Source organism: Plecotus auritus, assembly GCF_963455305.1.
Source record: "Plecotus auritus genome assembly, chromosome: 2".
Classification (NCBI taxonomy): domain Eukaryota; kingdom Metazoa; phylum Chordata; class Mammalia; order Chiroptera; family Vespertilionidae; genus Plecotus; species Plecotus auritus.
In genome coordinates, this window is record NC_137771.1 from 182,615,255 (window position 1) to 182,628,338 (window position 13,084).

The 13,084-nt window shown below is 41.6% G+C and overlaps 1 long non-coding RNA gene across 1 annotated transcript; it reads left to right on the plus strand.

Annotated features, from left to right (window-relative positions):
- The first annotated feature begins 3,160 nt into the window (after positions 1–3,160).
- Positions 3,161–11,055, plus strand: LOC308241721. Its single transcript, XR_013959881.1, has 3 exons — positions 3,161–3,387; positions 4,084–4,277; positions 10,234–11,055. It is a non-coding gene; the product is annotated as an uncharacterized lncRNA (long non-coding RNA).
- The last annotated feature ends 2,029 nt before the right edge of the window (positions 11,056–13,084 follow it).

A 13,084-nucleotide genomic window follows, 5' to 3' on the forward strand; every position in this document is an offset into this window, starting at 1 on the left:
AATCAATTGGTGTAATCGATGCCTTCCTTTGATAATTAAATAAGCTATTTTATCTAAATATGTGATTAATTTTTTATTATGTTTGTTGGCTAGAAACAACTATTCAAGAACTCTTCCCCTTTGTTCAATGCAAGTAGTGGGGGAATGTTGAGTATGAAAGATATACAAAATGACACTCTCCTGAGGATTAATATATTGTAGCTGAGCAACGGAAATTCTTTCTTCTACTAATTGTAATTCTTTTCTAGCTTGAGGAGACAAAGTACGGGGACTATTTAAGTTAGAATTACCTTCTAATGTGGCAAATAAATGTTGTAAATCCCCGGTTGCGATATCCAAGGCAGGTCGCAACCAATTAATATCTCCTAACAATTTTTGAAAATCATTTAAGGTACCTAGATGTTCTGTACGAATAGTAATTTTCTGTGGTTTAATACAGTGTGAATCCATAGTATACCCTAGATATTGTAAGGGCTTGTCCATCTGGACCTTATCTGGGGCTATGTTTAAATTATATTCTTTTAGGGATGACTTTAACTCCTGAAAATATTTATCTCGTAGCTCCTGTGTGGGAGCAGCTAACAATATGTCATCCATATAATGATAGAGAATTATTTTATGATATTTAGTTCTTAAAGGTTGAAGGGCCCGATCTACAAACTCCTGGCATAAGGTAGGGCTATTTAACATTCCTTGTGGTAGGACTTTCCATTGATATCTCTCTGTAGGTCGCCCATTATTATATTCTGGAATAGTAAAAGTAAACTTCTCTTTATCTTTTTCTTGAAGGGGAATTGTTGTTTTTTTTTCTTTTTCTTTTTCTTGTTTTTTTTTTCGTAAGTCCGTTAGTAATCTCCATTTACCACTTTTCTTTTTAATGACAAAAACAGGAGAATTCCAAGGAGAAGCAGAAGGTTCAATATGTCCTGCTTCTAGCTGTTCTTTAACTAGCATTTTAAGGGCCTCGAGCTTCTCTTTACTTAAGGGCCACTGTTCCACCTACATTGGCTCTGACATTAACCAAGTTAAAGGTAGGGCTCGAGGAATAGGAACAGTGGCTTTCAGTTTTGTTTTGTTTTGTTTTGTTTTTGAGTAGTAATAGGGAATTGCTTAAGAGACGGACTCATGGCAGGAAACGATAGTGTTACATCAAATTGTTTCAATAAATCTCTTCCCCATATGTTGATAGGCACATCTACCACATAAAATTTTAAGGTGGCTATCTTGCCTTCAGGGCCTTGGCAGGTCAGGAAATCTTGACTCTGATTTACTTGATTGATAGCCCCCAAATCGAATAATATAATAGGTACCGGTTTAGTTTTCCATTCTAGATGCCACTGCCGTCGAGCTATGAGGGATACATCAGCCCCAGTATCTATTAATCCAGTAAAAGGCACCCCTTTAATCCACAATTTGAGAGATGGTCTGTCATCAGAAATTAAAATCTCCCAGTCACGAGGGATAAATAAATTTTCTGAAGCATAAGAATCAAGAAGCCCCAAAACAAAAGGGGATTGCGGGCCAAATTGAGCTACTGCTTGTTTTAAATCCTTTAGAAACTTACAAGCTAAAGGGGAATACTGTACATTATATCCCCCTTGAGGATATTGAGCATTAGCTGCAAACTGTTGCCTCTGTATGGGAAATAATAAAGGACTAGACTTCTCATTCTGCCAGCCCCCTGAAGGGGCAGGAATATCATCCTCTTCAGGAACATACCCAGATGTAAACAGCTGAGGTCCTGCTGTAGCAGTATAAGAAGGAGGTTGAGACATATTTATTGGAGCCACAGACCTTGGCAAAGAAGGAGCAGGGGGAGCAGAGGGTATGGCATCAGCCTTAGGAGTAGATGCCTCGCTCATTTCCTGCATATCAGATTTAGAGGTTGAAAGGTAAAGAATTTTGTTTACTTTATCTTATCTGGGCAAATCCTGAACTTCTTAACTCCAGAGATTAAAAAGCAACAATAGAAAATGGAGCTTCAGAAAAAAAAAGCAAACCCTAACTGAAAGAGTAAAGTTTTTTTTTTTACAGCTGTCCGTTTTATCTTAAATCTCCAAGGTCTTCCCCCTTCGCCAGTGATGGGAACAAGACTTTTAAACCTGTCCCAGGAAACAGCCCCGAGCTAAGAGCAGACAGAGCAAATAGTGCTCTGACAGATAAGAAAAGCAGGACATGAGATTACCGGATGGGACTATTGACTGAAAACTTAGGCCCTGTCATTAAACATGTTATTAACGAGCCCTGTTGGAATTTCCTGGCGACTTTGTCCTCTCTTCCCCCCTCACATGTGTAACCCCCCGATGTATGGTTTTTGCCTATATATACTTGTAAGACTTTCTGCTCGGGGTTCGACTCCTCTGCTCCCGTGTGAGTTACGAGTTGAGCCCCAGCGCGCTGGAATAAAGCCTCTTGCTGTTTGCATCAAGTGACGCCTCCTGTGGATGATTGGGGTTGCCGTCGATCCGTGGGATAGAGTAAGGGTCTCCCTCTGGGGGTCTTACAAGGTAATAGTGAAAACCTGCCGTAAAAGGTGTAATAATTCCTTCCCCTCTGCTCCTAGAGATGGTTTTGTTTCTACCTCTATATTGTCTTCTAAACGAGGGGGTAATGGAGGTAATGGAGGATCGTCATCAACTGCCTCATATAAAGGGTCCTCCTCCTCGTTACTTTCTGCTTCAGGATCAATGGCCCGACCATTTACAACTTCTACAATTTGCTTTCTAATTCTACTATTTTGCTCACTATCTGTTTCTAATAATTTCAGCCCTCTAGTGATAGCTCCACACAAAGTCTATAACTTGACATCTATACCTTCTCCCTTCTGATGACACAGCCTAAGCTGTTTCACAACTTGCTGCCATTCTCTCAAATTGAGCTGTGCCTTCTGCTGGCAATTAAACCAGTAACATTTCTTTTGAACATGTTTGAATAAATTTTTTATAGTTTTGTTACTCGTTTCCACGCCAATAGAAAGTAGCAATCCCTTAAGCAATTCCTGATATTCCTTCTCCAATGACGGAGAATTCCCCATGATTTTCCCGAAAGTCCCCCTATTTTATTCCCAGGGTGCTTACCCTTTCGGTTTTGTCTCCCTTTGAACCCTGCTCGCTGCGCCAATTGTTGCAACCTGTTTCAATGAAATGTGGAATGACGAAATGACAGAAAACATACACACAGACAAGACACAGACAAGACAGACGCTGAGCTCGGTGAAGACTGCAGCAAGTTTATTAACTGCGTAATGCCTTTTATACACAAAATACTGAATAGGAGGTCTGTCAAGAGGAATGTATTCTTTGTTCCTCTTAATCTCTAAGGAAGAGACAGAGCAGAAGGACAAATTCTCAGTACAGCAAATCTCAGTAAATAGTTACAGACTTCTTGGTAAGCTATGAAAGGTTGCTCTCATTCTACTGATAACCGCCATCCACTCAAGCCTGGGAAAACTGTGTGGGTAGGGGACCCATACCTTTAAAGAACAGCTTTAAAGGTCATTCCCTTGTGGCCAAACCCACCCCTCCTGTTTGCAGGCAAAAGGGGGGAGCACATCCGTTTGCGGAATGTGCTTCTTTGGCACGTACACAGTTGGGAATGTTTCCATGTTAAGCTGTTTGCAGCTTTTCCTCGGCTGATCTCTTCAGGGGAATAATATAAACATTGTAATAACTTGATTTTTAGTAGGTGACTACCAAGTTCCCCCTTTGGGAAGCCACCCATTGTCTTCACTATCAGAGAAGTGTAAACAAGGATCCCAGAACACTGGTAAGCCTTGACCCCCTGGCAAGGGCCAGAGCTATGCACCGATTGTTTAGTCCAGACAATGGGGGCTCAAGCAATTTCCTGACCAAATAGTCTCAGAGTAAACCTTTCTAATATTTACTGATCTTTAGGATAGTCTGTCTGTTACCGCAATTACCTGCCTAAGAGCTAGATATGTATACAAAATTGAATAAAAGGTTGGCAAGGCCTGAGCACCAGTGGAAGTCCTTCCCTTGCATTGGGCTCCCAACTGGCCCCCCCAATTTCCAAATTATTATTTCTTGACTCGTCTCTTTCATTTGCGTGCGGCCCCTTCTCCAGATCCTGAACCCTGAACCATGCGGGATGTGGGACTTCACATCTGGTGCCTCGACGAGGGAAATCTGTAGGAGAAGACTTCGCCTAGAGGGAAAAACAAAGATTTCACTGGATAGGGGAGGGAAAAAGATTTCACCGGATAGGTGGGGAATTTCACCACACACAAAGCCCACCGTCAGCTGCTGAAATCACGATCTGTAAGTAGGGTGGGAATGTCTTTTTTAGCCAGGCTAACGGGGCATAATTTGGTTAAAAAGTAAGAAAATTTATTGTAGACTTTTGGTTTGCATGCTTAAGGAATTAAAGTTTCAGAAGGTATTCTCTTACAGTTTTTGCTTGATGTTGTTATAGAACATAACCCTTGGTTTCCTGAAGAAGGTACATTAGATCTTGAATGTTTGTCAAAGAGTGGGTCAAAATTTGAAAAAAGCTCAGCAGCAGGGAAAAAAGTTGCCTCCAAACTGTTTCGCCTTGTGGAATACAGTATTTCATTTGCTAGAGCCTTTTAGAGAGGCCAAGGAGGATAAATCTCCTCCCTTTGCACCTTCCGCTTCTAAAGAGGAGCAAAAAGAAAAAAATGGAGGAATAGCCTTCATGGTCCCCCCACCTCCAAGTTCTAATCCTGAAATGTTTAATTCGCCGTTAATAGAATCACCTGTACAAAGAGCTATCCGGAGAAGTATTACAGGAGAAATTATGAATAACATTTCTGAAACATTCTTAGCTCCTTATGAATGGTATTCTCTGTCTCATGCAACTCTGGATGGAGGAGATTATTTACTATGGAGGGAAGAATTTTTGGAGATATGTCAGGAGCAAGCGCAAGCAAACCGAGGGCTGAATCCTCAAATAACTTATGAAAAGTAAGCAGGAGGTGGGGGAAGGGAGACACATGGTGATTCTGTCCTTCTCCCAAGTGTGCTAGGAAAAATCTCCTCACCATGAAAAGTTTTACAAAATTTAGAGATGTGTCTGGGATTTCTGTGCACGTGTAGAGATAAGTTAGCTTAAAAAATGTGCACACACCGTCAGATTTCAGATATTAGTTTTGAGCTAAGCTTAATCTCTTTAGGAATGCTACAAAATAAAACCCAAGACTGCTTTTTTCCTCAGAAAGATTGCAGATTTGACCCAGGAAAAAATATAGGCTAGGTTCTAGTAACAAGATTGGTATTTCCATAATAAAAAGTAATTTATTTAAATAATCAAGGACCGCGTTCAAAGGTTAACTAACATTAAAGTCACAAAAAAAAAAAAATAATAATTGTCTCTGTTACAAAAATTTGCCAAAGAAAACGCCTTAAGATAATTATAATTGGATTTAAGTCTCAAAAAACTGTTGAAACATAGATAAATAATATATTAATTATATAGGTCCAATAGCCCAGGGGGAAGGCTAGCTGTGCCTTTCTAATGGAGGAAGGGGCTAGTCGCCCTTCCCCCAACAGAAAAAAATGTGGTCCTTTTAAAATCAAGTGGCAGGCCCTCTCCAGCCAAAAACGTAAGTTTCCTGCTGGTAGCAACTTCTAAAGACAAGCTTGCTTCCTGGCTTCCCCTCCTTGGGGCTGGTCACATTTCCAGCAAAAAGAATGTAACTAATTTGCATTTGTATGGCTACCCAACTCTAGCAGCTTAATCTAAGAAATGCTAAATATTTGACTTGCCAGCTCTAAAAGTTCAAGGTTCAAATTAAGTTGGGAGAAATTATGTAGTTGTAATAACAGAATGCATAGAGTTTAGAAATTTATTTTTGAGAAAAATAATTATATTTTCTCTCGAGAAATTAATAATTCAAAATGTATTATGGTCCATGTGGCAAAATTTCAACATTGGTCTAATTAAAGGAGAGGATTAGTTCTGTGATCCCAACCCAGTTTTTTGATATGTAAACCAGTTTAAATTTGATATTTTTTATCATATATATATATATTTGATGATCTTTCCAGGTTAAATTTCAAGGCTATAACTGAAGGATGATTTTTGGAAAACTCCAAGGGCCTGGAGTGATTCCAAGAATTTGTTCTCTCTTCTGAAAGGAAATATTTTTTTGAATTAAGCCAATTTAATATACTTGAAATCACATGGAAAACTTTATCAAATAAAAATTAATAACTATTTTACTTATATACATATACTTTAAATGTTATGAAGGTTTTGGCCTCTAAGGAAGGGCAAAACATGTTATAAAATATTTCTTAAATACAGCCAAATTTTTCAGCAATGGAAATTTAAAAGACGAAAAGCCCCTAGCCACCTGCATTTTAATTAGGCTGGAGGTGAGGCAACATTTGTGCCTTGTGAATCAGACATATAAGTTTACTAAATTTACTTGCTTTGCCCTTTTAATAAAGATACCTACTTTAATTACTTTATAAATTAGCTTTTAAAATTATAACCAAAGTTTAATATAGTTTCAGCTAAATAAAAAGCCAATATTTTTATAAACAATTAAATTCTAATAAATCCCTCTGAAAGTTACTGGGACTACCCATGATCCCTCTATATATGCAAATAAGCCAAAGGAGCTACTTTTTAAAAATATATATATTTTATTGATTTTTTACAGAGAGGAAGGGAGAAGGATAGAGAGTTAGAAACATCGATGAGAGAGAAACATCAATCAGCTGCCTCCGGCACACTCACTTCTGGGTATGTGCCCACAACCAAGGTATATGCCCTTGACCGGAATCAAACCCGGAACCCTTCAGTCCACAGGCCGACACTCCATCCACTGAGCCAAACCAGTCAGGGCAAAGGGGATACTTTTAAAATATATAATTCTAAGCTTAATAAAAAGGAGAGATTTAAAAATTTTAAAAGCTCTTCTGCTAATATTTACAGGGTAAACTAAAGGTTGTTGTTATAGTACTAAATCTGACAATAATAGTAGTCACCATAAATGTAAGGGGAGTCATTTAATGTGACTACATGGCCTGGCAGTATAGTTGAGCATCAAAAAAAAAGCAACCATGTTCATTACATTTGTTGCTTAATGTAAAAGGAAGATGAAAACTCTTGAAAGAAACTCTCTAAATATAGCCTAAAAGTTATTCTGGAAGGAAATAAAGAAAGATTTCTTTCAAATGTCTAACTGTAATTAAAAGTCAACATATTAGGCCTTGAGAAGAAAGGTAAATAATTTCTGTTTTTGCCTCCCTAACAATACTTATGTAAAGTTACTCAAAGACTAATAGCAGGAATTTAATTAATGCCACTTACTGTTCATAATCAAGGACAAGTAAAGTTAAGAAATAACTTTATTTCAGATTGAGTTAAATTGGATAATTAAAATAAATGAATATTCATAAAAACTTTGTTGTACCGGGCAGGAAACATTAACTAATTTTTTACTAATGGTTAATCTCATAGTTCAAAAACTGCTTAACGTGCAATAAATCCAAAGCAGTCATATTTCTGTACAGAAAATTAAAATTAAAAAGTTATGAGAGAAACCAAGATGGTGGCATAGGTAAGCACCTAAACTGCTGCTTTGCACAACAATTTCAAAACTACAACTAAAAGACAGAACGGACACCATCCAGAACCACAGGAAAGCTGGCTGAGTGGAAATTCTACAACTAGAAGGAAAGAGAAAAGCTCACAGAGAATTGGAGGTACGGCAAAGGGTCTTTGTGCGTGCAGAGAGGAATGGTGGCTGAGAACCTGGCTGACTTTCTCTGGCGGAAGGGGGAAGGAAGCCCCCGACCGCACTGAACCCCAGTTCTGACTGCATTGAACCCCAGTCCCGGGCGAAACCCCGTGGACCCAGGCTCATACAGGGGGAGTCTGGACTGTCAGGTAGAGAGAAAGGCACCTGGAGACTCGGAGACCCGGGGGAGATCGGGGGGAGCCCCGGCGGGCAGGGGACTGGAGGCGTGCGGAGGTTGCCACAGGCTTTCCCAAGCAGAAGGGAGTAGGAAGCTCCTGATTGCACTGAACCCCAGTTCTGACTGCACTGAACCCCAGTTCCAGGCGAGCCCCTGGGGACCCACGCTCCTACAGGGGGAATCTGGACTCTCGGGTGGAGACTCGGGAGCCGAGGAAGGCAGAGGTCTGGAGGCGCGCACGTGTCAGTGCGCACAAAGGCTGCGGAGGTTGGCACAGGCTTTCCCTAGTGGAAGGGAGTCAGAAGCTCCTGACTGCACTGAGCCCCAGTTCTGACTGCACTGAACCCCAGTTCCAGGCGAGTCCCTGGGGACCCACACTCTTGTGGGGGGAATCTGGACTCTCGGGCGGAGACTCGGGAGCCGGGGAAGGCAGAGGTCTGGAGGCGCGCGTGCGCAAGGGCAAGGCTGACTGGAAGCCAAGACTGTCTGCTCCGCCCTGAGACTCCACCCCATCCAAGCTGAGCACAGAGGCTATTGCAATTTGGCAAGTCTAATCCTATAAGGCTGTCTCCAGCACCGAACTTCTCCCAGCGTAGACACAGCTGATCCTTACAGCCAACTGGCCTGGAGGTCAATTCATCCCAGTGATACCAACAACAATCAAGACTTAACTACAACAAGGCTGTACACACAGTCCACAAAGGGGTGCACCAAGAGTGTCCACCTCAGGTTAACTGAGGAGGCCGACCCACTGGGCCATATTGGAAACCTAGCACACAAATCTACCTTACCAACTCAGGGAAGCAGTGAAAATGCGGCGTCAAAGAAACAGATCACAAATGAAAGAAATGGAGGAAAACAAATGACTGGATATAGAATTCAAAACCACGGTTATAAGGCTTTTCAAGAATATCCTAGAAAAGGCCGATAAATATAATGAGACCCTCGAAGATATGAAAAAGGACCAACTAGAAATTAAACATACACTGACTGAAATAAAAAATATTATACAGAGACCCAACAACAGACTAGAGGAACACAAGAATCAAGTCAAAGAATTGAAATACAAAGAAGCAAAAAACACCCAACCGAAAAAGCAAAAAGCAAAAAAAAATCCAAAAAGTTGAAGATAGTGTAAGAAGACTCTGGGACAACTTCAAGCGTACCAACATCAGAATTATGGGGGTGCCAGAAGAAGAGAGAGAGCAAGATACTGACAACCTATTTGAAGAAATAATGACTGAAAACTTCCCCCACCTGGTGAAAGAAATAGACTTACAAGTCCAGGAAGCGCACAGAACCCCAAACAAAAGGAATCCAAAGAGGACCACACCAAGACACATCATAATTAAAATGCCAAGAGCAAAAGACAAAGAGAGAATATTAAAAGCAGCAAGAGAAAAACAGTTAATTACCTACAAGGGAGCACCAATACAATTGTCAGCTGATTTCTCAACAGAAACTATGCAGGCCAGACGGGAGTGGCAAGAAATTTTCAAAGTGATGAATAGCAAGAACATACAACCAAGATTACTCTACCCAGCAAAGCTATCATTCAGAATTGAAGGGCAGATAAAGAGCTTCACAGATAAGAAAAAGCTGAAGGAGTTCATCACCACCAAACCAGGATTACATGAAATGCTGAAGGGTATTCTTTAAGAAGAGGAGGAAGAAGAAAAAAGTAAAGAAAAAAATTATGAACAACAAATACATATCTATCAACAAGTGAACCTAAAAATCAAGTGAATTAAAAACCTGAGGAACAGAATAATCTGGTGAATATAATAGAATCAGGGGCATAGAAAGGTAGTGGACTGATAATTCTCAGGGGGAAAGGGGTATAGGGGGGTTCAGGAAGAGACTGGACAAAAATCATACACCTATGGATGAGGACAGTGTGGGGGAGGTAAGGGCAGAAGGTGGGGTGGGAACCGGGTGGAGGGGAGCTGTGGGGGAAAAAAGGAGAAACAATTGTAATAATCTGAATAAAGATTTATTTAAAAAAATTAAATTAAATTAAATTAAAAAGTTATCAAGACTGCATTGCAAGATTTCCAAAAGCCTCTTAATATTATTTAAATCAAAAAAAGAAGGGGGATAGAGAAATAATCCCCTGTGAGTAAATTACATCAAGAAAATTTTTTACTTTAAAAATTATTTTTCAGTTGTAATGCTAAAGACAAGACACCCATGAAAACACACAGGGTGTCAAAATAAGCCAAAGGAAAATGGTTTGGGCACAATGAAAAGAAAGGATCCCAAGTCCAGTTTATTGAAAAGATTCCTTTATTAACCTTTGGTCAAGAATATGTTTGTATATTTCCAGAAAAATCCTTCAAGCCCGTGTGGATTCCTGCAACAATGAATTCCAGAGAGGAACTGACCAGATTGTGCTCCAGCCACGAGACAAGAGGAGAAACAGTCCAGAGGAGGAAGATGGTGAAGATGCCTTTCCATACTAACAGTCAACAGCTGTGCATCGCTGCAGGTTGCCCAGGACCAAGCCAGCGAAGGTCAGACCTGCATTGCCACTGTTTGCCCACCATCCAGAACTAGCATATCATTGCTGGCATGTACACATACGGAACTGTTGGACATTGAAATTGGGACTCCAAAAACTGTTGGCCCAGAAAGAAACTTACTACAGAGTGATTCATTTGCCTCTCAGCATAACCACTATTTCTTGTCTCATTTTTGTTCTCAAATGTTTATTTCTAGTCTGCAGATGCAGAATGAAGAGTCTTAAAAGGACTCAAACCCTTCAGGCAGCATTCAGTTTTCAAGACTTACTAAGGAAAAGAAATGGGGGAGATGTGGGAAGCCACCCATTGTCTTCACTATCAGAGAAGTGTAAACAAGGATCCCAGAACACTGGTGAGCTTTGAGCCCCTGGCAAGGGCCAGAGCTATGCACCGATTGTTTAGTCCAGACAATGGGGGCTCAAGCAATTTCCTGACCAAATAGTCTCAGAGTAAATCTTTCTAATACTTACTGATCTTTAGGATAGTCTGTCTGTTACCGCAATTACCTGCCTGACTAAGAGCTAGATGTTTATCCAAAATTGAATAAAAGGTTGGCAAGGCCTGAGCACCAGTGGAAGTCCTTCTGCTTGCGTTGGGCTCCTGCCTGGCCCCCCAATTTCCAAATTATTATTTCTTGTCTCATCTCTTTCATTTGTGTGCAGCCCCTTCTCCAGATTCTGATCCCTGAACCCTGAACCAGGTGGGACGTGGGACTTCACATCCCCTGAGTATTCACTTATTTCAATATGCCAATTCAAATCAGTCTGAAATAACATTTCTAATTGCTTCCCTATCAGGGAAAGATAGATGCATTTGGGGTTCTTATACTCTAAGCTGCCTGCAGTGCTTTCTGAGTTGAGATATTAATTGAGCCATGAGTTCTATATATGTAACCACAGTTTTAGAGGATTGATTCCCTAGGTGGATCCATTCAGTAATAGTAGGAGACTTTTTATTTTGGAATATGACTCCAGTCAGACTATTTGCAGTAGGATTAATGTGTCCTAATAAAGGCAATTCAGGCTGTACCCGTGCTACTTGGGCAGAGGAGATTGCCTGTTCCAATCTTAGTAACTCCTTCCTAGCTTCATCTGTTAATGTTCAGGGCAAGGAAAGATTAGAGTCACTCCTAAGTATATTGAATACATTTGTCATTTTTCCTATAGAGATTTTTAGATAAGGTCTTAATTAATGTTCTCTAATAATTTTTGAAAATCATTTAAGGTTTTAACACCATTCTTTTGCATTTCTACATTTTAATGCCAAATACATTAGATTTTAATTACAGTTCCTAGATATTTGAAGGGCATTTCCCTCTGTATTTCCTCCCAGTGCAATCTCTAAGCCACGTTTAGGGATTTTCTTTTCTAATTAGACTAGAGCAGCCGTGGGCAAACTACGGCCCGTGGGCCGGATCCGGCTTTCTATCCGGTTCTCTTGCTCTCCCCTCCGCTCCTTTACTTTGAATTTGTATTAGTTCACACAAAAACTCCATCCATGCTTTTGTTCCGGCCCTCCGGTCCAGTTTAAGAACCCATTGTGGCCCTCGAGTCAAACAGTTTGCACAACCCTGGACTAGAGGCCTGGTGCACAAAATTCATGCATGGGGGGGGGGGGGCGTGTCCATCAGCCCAGCTTGCACCCTCTCCAATCTGGGACCCCTCAAGGGATGTCTGACTGCCCGTTTAGGCCCGATCTCGGTAAGATCGGGCCTAAATGGGCAGTGGGACATCCCTCTCACAATCCAAGACTGCTGGCTCCCAACTGCTCGCCTGCCTGCCTTCCTGATTGCCTCTAACCGCTTCTGCCTGCCAGCCTGATCACCCCCTAACCACTCCCCTGCCACCCTGATTGATGCCTAACTGCTCCCCTGATAGCCTTATTGCCCCTAACTGCCCTACCCTGCAGGCCTGGTCACCCCTAACGGCCCTCCCCTGCAGCCTTGATAGCCCCCAACGGCCCTCCCTTGCAGGCCTGGTCCCTTCCAACTGCCCTCTCCTGCTGGCCTGATCGCCCACAACTGCCCTCTCCTGCTGGCCTGATCCCTCCCACCTGCCATCCCCTGCTGCCATCTTGTGGTGGCCATCTTGTGTCCACATGGGGTCATCCATCTTTAGTGTTGGAGTGACGGTCAATTTGCATATTATTCTTTTATTAGATAGGATAGAGGCCTGCTGCACAGGTGGGGGCCAGCTGGTTTGCCCTGAAGGGTGTCCTGGAGCAGGGTGGGGGTTCCCTAGGGGCATGGCGCAGCCTGGGTGAGGGGCCTGTGGTGGTTTGCAGACTGGCCACGCCCCCCAGAGATCTAAGTGGAGGCCCTGGTATCTGGCATTTATTTATCTTCTATAATTGAAACTTTGTAGCCTTGAGTGGAGTCCAGGGCCGGCCACGGTGTGCAAGAAGCTTGGCTTCCTCCATTGCCAGGGAAACCCAAGCCTCCTGTTCGCTCTTGACCACAGCCATCTTGGTTGGGTTAATTTGCATACTTGCTCCTGATTGGCTGGTGGGCGTGGCTTGTGGGTGTAGCAGAGTTATGGTCAATTTGCATATTACTCTTTTATTAGATAGGATAAGCATTGCTAAAGTCTGATTTTCCTGTGGGCTTACCATAAATCACTATATTAAAGACTTCTACTTTCTTTTAAACAGAACAAC